The sequence below is a fragment of the Protobothrops mucrosquamatus genome, unplaced genomic scaffold, assembly GCF_001527695.2.
Source record: "Protobothrops mucrosquamatus isolate PMUCROS unplaced genomic scaffold, P.Mucros_1.0 scaffold1077, whole genome shotgun sequence".
Classification (NCBI taxonomy): Eukaryota; Metazoa; Chordata; class Lepidosauria; order Squamata; family Viperidae; genus Protobothrops; species Protobothrops mucrosquamatus.
This window is the reverse complement of record NW_015387305.1, coordinates 12698-18930: the sequence shown is the minus strand read 5'-3', so window position 1 is coordinate 18930 and position 6233 is coordinate 12698.

Genomic DNA, 6233 nt, shown 5'->3' with positions numbered 1-6233 from the left:
ATAATGACTATTCCAAAGAAAAGATCTTGAGAGGTTTTCCTGTCACTTTTTAAAATATTTTGTCTTCAATTCTTATTGGAATTGATAATTTTTTCATTTTTACTGCTGATAGTTTTCCTAACCAAGACAAATGTAACTTTCTCCATTTTCAAATATCCGTCATTATGTTTTTCCATGACTAATTACTCGTAAATATGTATATAGCTTTTTGAAAATTAAATTCCCAGGTTGTTAATAGCTCTATTGATGTTAAGTTCTACTGTTTTCTCCAGATATTGCCTTTCTTTTCAGGTAAACTCTGTGTGGTCATTTGTGTCTTGCTTTTATTATGCCAATATCTGATACTGAACCAGTGCTCTATGACTTCTATGTATTATAATGAAAGGGGCAAGACAAATCAAAATTATAACTAAAATTATATGCTGATGATGTACTCACAACTACTCATCCAAACTTCTTAGAATGTATGATGGCTGCGTATGGCTAAAAGTCTTGCGTGGAAGATTTTTATCACATGCCATACAGTCTTCAGGCTTTGGGCTCGGGAATTGTTTACAGCTCCCCCAGGAACTGGATAGCTTGGAACATTTTTGGTGGGTAGCCTGAAGGGAACTCTGGATTGCTGTTTTAAACACAGCATTCACCATTTAACTGCTGGTACAGATTGTATTTACTACACCAGAAATTTTACATTATGGTCCCAAATAGACAAACAGACATCTTTCCATTCCCCACCATCCAGTTAGAGCTGAAGAAGCTTTTTGGATGATAAGTGAAAGGTCTTCAAAGAAAAACAAGAAAGTCCAGTTGCCTCGTGAAAAAGCATCTTTGGGATAACTAATAATCTTCTTTCATTTTCTGAGTGAGGAGAACATGTAATTGAGATATTATGTGCTAATTAGACACATTCTTTTCTTTTAAGCATTTAGATTCCAATTTCTAGCACCAGAAAGAACATAAAAAAATATTAAAACGTCTTCTTGAGTCCAGTCCAGCATCCTGTTTGTAACAACTAATCAGATGCATCTGTTTATCCTATAAACAACAGATGATTACAAATAGCAGAGAAGGTGCTATAGAATCAGGATAGAATGCAGTATTTCAGATGTGGTTAGCTGTCAGCCTTTAACTTTTGAAAATTGACTGACCACACTGGTTTATTTTTCATTACCATTTTTAGCATGGAATATATGTTTGGCTACAAATTTACAAATGCTACAAATCCTGGTTTGAGAGGCACCTCTTTCTATATATTTGAGGGATTCTCTCAACATTCAATATTTGTATTAGTTGTACAATGAAAACTGTCTGGACTCTGCCACAATCAAAATGTTGCAGTGTTAATGTTTTACAATACAGTTGCTGCCATATGCTAATTATCTGGAACAAGGTATTTCATCCATTCGGGGATTCTTGCTACTAAAGTAAAAGATTTAGGACAAATACTCAATACTCAATGCTCCATTTTATTACTTAGGCATCTGACTTTGTTTGATGAATTACTCCAGAAAACTTTTTTGTTTGCTCATTAAGGTGGTCTCCACATATTAAGTTGTACTGATTTCCAGGTGCTTTTACCCATAATTTAAATTATATTCACAGTATATTCTTTTCAGAAACAATGATTACAGGGAGCTCGACTTACAAACATTGATTTAGCAACTGTTCGAAGTTACAGTGGCACTGAAAAAAGTGATTTACAACCAGTCCTTGCACTTATGACTGTCATAGCATCCCCAGTCACATGATAAAAATGTGAGCATCTGGCAACTTGGATGTATTTACAATGGTTGCAGTGTCATGTCTTTGCTATTTGTGTCCTTCCCAGTCAACTTCTGACAAGCAAAGTCAATGTGGAAAGCTGGATTTGCTTAACAACCACATGATTCACTTAACAACATGGCAAAAAAGAGTTGTTGAATTGGGGCAATTCAGCAACTGCCTTGTTTAGCACTGAAAATTGTGCTCAGAATTAAGGACTACCTGTATATCTAAACATAATACATCTTATTGCATCTTTTGCTTGGGGTTAAAGAAATGGTGAAATACTGGATACAGATAAATATCATAATCACTCAACATTATAAAGCTGTTTTCCTCAGATTTGGTATGAATATGAATATGAAGTGATTCTACTGATCTGTTTCACTGCAAAATTTTAAACTGAAATCTATACAAGATCAAAAGCACCCTTGATTAGAAAGGAATTAATTCATAGACTTGCTCTCATTTCTTTTCCAGGTATTCAGATTGGTTGGAACTGTGTAGCCATCTAACACCCTGGCTTTCTGTTCTCCAGTGCTAGATCTAAGAAACCTTATTAATGTATCTTTCAATATGAACAAACAGCAATGATACAATCATTATATTGTACATACTCTACCAAACAATGGATTGTGATACTACAATGAAACTAAGAACTTTAATTATGTATTTATACAGCAAGTCATAAAAGATAATAATGAATTGCTCTATCATTTGAATATAATTCTTTATGAACATGGTACTCCAACATTTCTAATAGTAATTGCAACCAATAAAGAGGCAAAGAATTATGTAAAATAAAAGCTATTGTTTGGAAAATGCATCTTTTCATCTTCTTACTCTCTGTTTTTCTTCTAATTGAGCTGTGTTGTTTGTGTAGAGTCTGCCTGGCTGCTGTTCCATCCATCTGTGTCCTCTTTTTACCAGGTTTACACATTATATTATTCCAAATTAGACATGAGTGATTTGCATCTTGGTGCAATCATTTACTCCTGCTCAGCTTCTGTTGCCAGAAGAAATGGTAGACAGTGATTCTTTTCCCTCCCAGTTGATCACTTTAGGGATGGGAATTATATGCAATCATTCTTCAGATGTTCTTGATTTCAATTCTTTTCATTATCATCACAAATATTGTTTGTTAGGCTAATACAAATAGAAATTTTAAAGCACCTGAAAATGGATACATTATCCATCTCTGATTAGTTTCAAATTTGGACAAGAACCCCAAAATGTTCTAACAAGCTGGGGTCATAACTCATGATTTGCTGTTGTCCACAATTTCTGGCTTATTTGGAGCACTCAAATCAGGGATTTTGGTTGAGATTTTATATTTAATGAGCCATAGTAGCAGCTTTTACAAGCTTTTAAAGGTCTGACCCCACTAAAATGCATTTTTTTCATTATTAGCCTGGAATTTGAGTTAATCATAATAATTCTGCAATTCTTATTACAATTCTTGTACTACTGATTCAAGATTAAAACATCATGCCTCATAATACCAAAGCTTGCCAAGTCTAACAGGTTCTTGGAATTTCTTCCCAACCCCAATCTTTGTAATAATGTTAAATAAAGTGGGGTACTGTTTCACATTTTTTATCTGAGGTAATTTTTAAAAAAAATTGATATGAACAATTGTGTAGTCTTTAGAAGCACTCTAAAATTTTAGGTGGGAGCAGAAGTTTGCAAACTGCAACAGTTTTTTCCTAATTTAACTTATCAAAATAAAATTTAAATCTGTGGTTTAAATCATTCAGAACTGTTCTAAGGTAAGATATCTGTCTTTTACATAAAGTTACTACAATCAACTGATGCACGTTATGATTTATTAGTCTTTACACACACACACACACACACACACACACACACACACACACACACGGAGTGAGATGGGGGAGGGAGAGAGAAACTGTATAAAACTCCATAAAAGAAAGTCTATCACAGCTATAAAATCTTGCCACGAGTATAACAGTAGAAATGTTTATGCTACATGGATATGCTTACATACATATGTATAATATCAATATGTCTGTTGGCTTTTAGCTATAATATTTTGTGTTTCTGGAACAAATTGGATCACATCTGTGGGATGCTCCTGGGAATCCTATTTCACAGATAGATAGTCATAATACTTTATCACTGAACATCTGGATTTTAGAAGGAGATCTCACTTGAGATTGAGGTTGACATTTTTGGCTGGTATTTTAGATGTTTTCATAGGAAACTTGACAGAAGATAGGTATAGAAATTTAACACATATTGTCAGAATTTTAATTTAAAGACCCATATAAAGTGGCAATTTTGGTCAAATGTAATATTGAGAGAGTTCAAAACATAAGAAATAAGTTCTTAAGACTGCATGCAAGTGACAGATATAATAATAATAATAGTAAAGTTGGAAGGGACCTTGAAGGTCATCTAGTCCAACCCCCTGCTCAGGCAGGAAACCCTATACCATTTCGGACAAATNCTTGACTCCCTCTTCTTTGTGGCAGCCCCTGAGATATTGGAACACTGCTATCATGTCCCCCCTCGTCCTTCTCTTCATTAAACTAGACATACCCAATTCCAGCAGCCGTTCCTTATATGCTTTAGCCTCCAGTCCCCTAATCATCTTTGTTGCTCCTCTCTGCACTCTTTCTAAAGTCTCAACATCTTTTTTACATCGCGGTGATATTGAGGGGTGTTTCTTGCTTTATATGTTATTGGTAAGCAGTTAAATTTAGGGACGATTCTTGATAGTCTATGTATTTAAAACAAAAACCCAAACTAATATAAAATAATTTTTTTCTGATTTTCTGACTTCTGAATGGGATTTTCATCCCATTTTTATGATGTTTTGAAAACAAAATACAGTATATAGTTTGTTGTCTCTGTACTACTATCTGGACATATGGAAAAATAATTGATGCATGTAAGTGAACATAAGGAAAGAGCCAATTGCATGTTTGAATAATTTTTCCCCCTCCATAGTTGAAGATATTGAAGTAATCGATGTGTCTTGTAGTCTCACACAGTGGAATAATACTAGGACAGACACTTGAGATGGATAGATATTCTTCAGAAAACTATTGATAGTAGATAAAGCAAACTTTGTGTGAATAATACTGCTGTTGTTCATACTTTACTGAATGAAATAGTAACATAATAATCCCTCCTAATTATGCCTGTGTAAAATTCAGTGTAATACAGCTTTATTTTTTAAAAAAAATTCTGGTATTATTATTAGAGAATATAATTATTTAGAATATGTGGTACTGCTAGGATAAGAAAGTTAAACTCAATGTCACAAGCTTCTTCGGATTTTTTAATATGTTGAATAAAATTGATGATGATAAAGTAATAGTTTAAAAAGTTATGAGTGAATGTGCATTTTACAGAAAACAAAAAACATGCTGTATGTAAGTTTCTGCTCTTGCTGATACTGTATATGAAAAGTAGAATTCATCAAATGTTGACAATTCATTTCCAAGGATATTTTTGTAGCATCTTCAATAACTCAGCCAAATACTTCTGGCAAATAAAAATAATCCTGCTTCAAAGGAGAAATTTGAAACATTTTTCCATCAGCAGAACAGTGCAGTCAATGTATTTCATTTAATAGGTGGGGAGTAATAAATCTACAGCTATAAGTATACAGTTTTAAACTGTACAAAATAAAAGCAAGATATAAATTTAATAATACATACATTTATATATTTATTATGTTTTTATGTTGTAAGTACACAAATGTAATATTAACATTAAACATATGTCTGTATTTTCATCAAAAAAATGTGGTAAGATGGGTGGCCAATAAATTTTATAAATAAATAAATAAAAATATTGTGTCCTGACCAAAATATTCCCATATTATTCCTCTTTATTTACTTGCTTGAATCCATTTAATTGATTCCATAAACCATCAATCAATCAATCAATCAATCAATCAATCAATCAATCAATCATTTGATTGCTGAACCATTTGGCTGCTGAATCAATTAAACAAAACTGGTTTGGCAACATTTGGCCACCAGTCACCATTTACTTCATAGTTTAGAACTTACTGTGGTATTTATGTTTATCACAAGTGAAATTATTTTGAAAATTCTGCAGCACCAGCAGTTACAAGGTAAATGTATAGCAAATAAAATAAATGCATGACATCTAGTATAATTATCCCTTCAGCAAACAATTCAAAACACCAATGCATCCCTGAATGTGTCTAATGAACAGTTTAATGGGTATGTCTAGTTTAATGAAGAGAAGGACGAGGAGGGATATGATAGCGATGGCTGATGCCATCGCTGACTATAGGGGGCGAAACTTTGGCCCCCTCAGAGAGGGCGCGCAACTTGGGAGTCCTCCTGGATTCACGGCTGACCTTGGATGACCATCTGTCGGCCGTGACCAGGGGGGCGTTTTATCAGGTTCGCCTGATTCACCAGTTGCGGCCTTTTCTGGACCGGGACGCCTTACACACAGTCACTCAT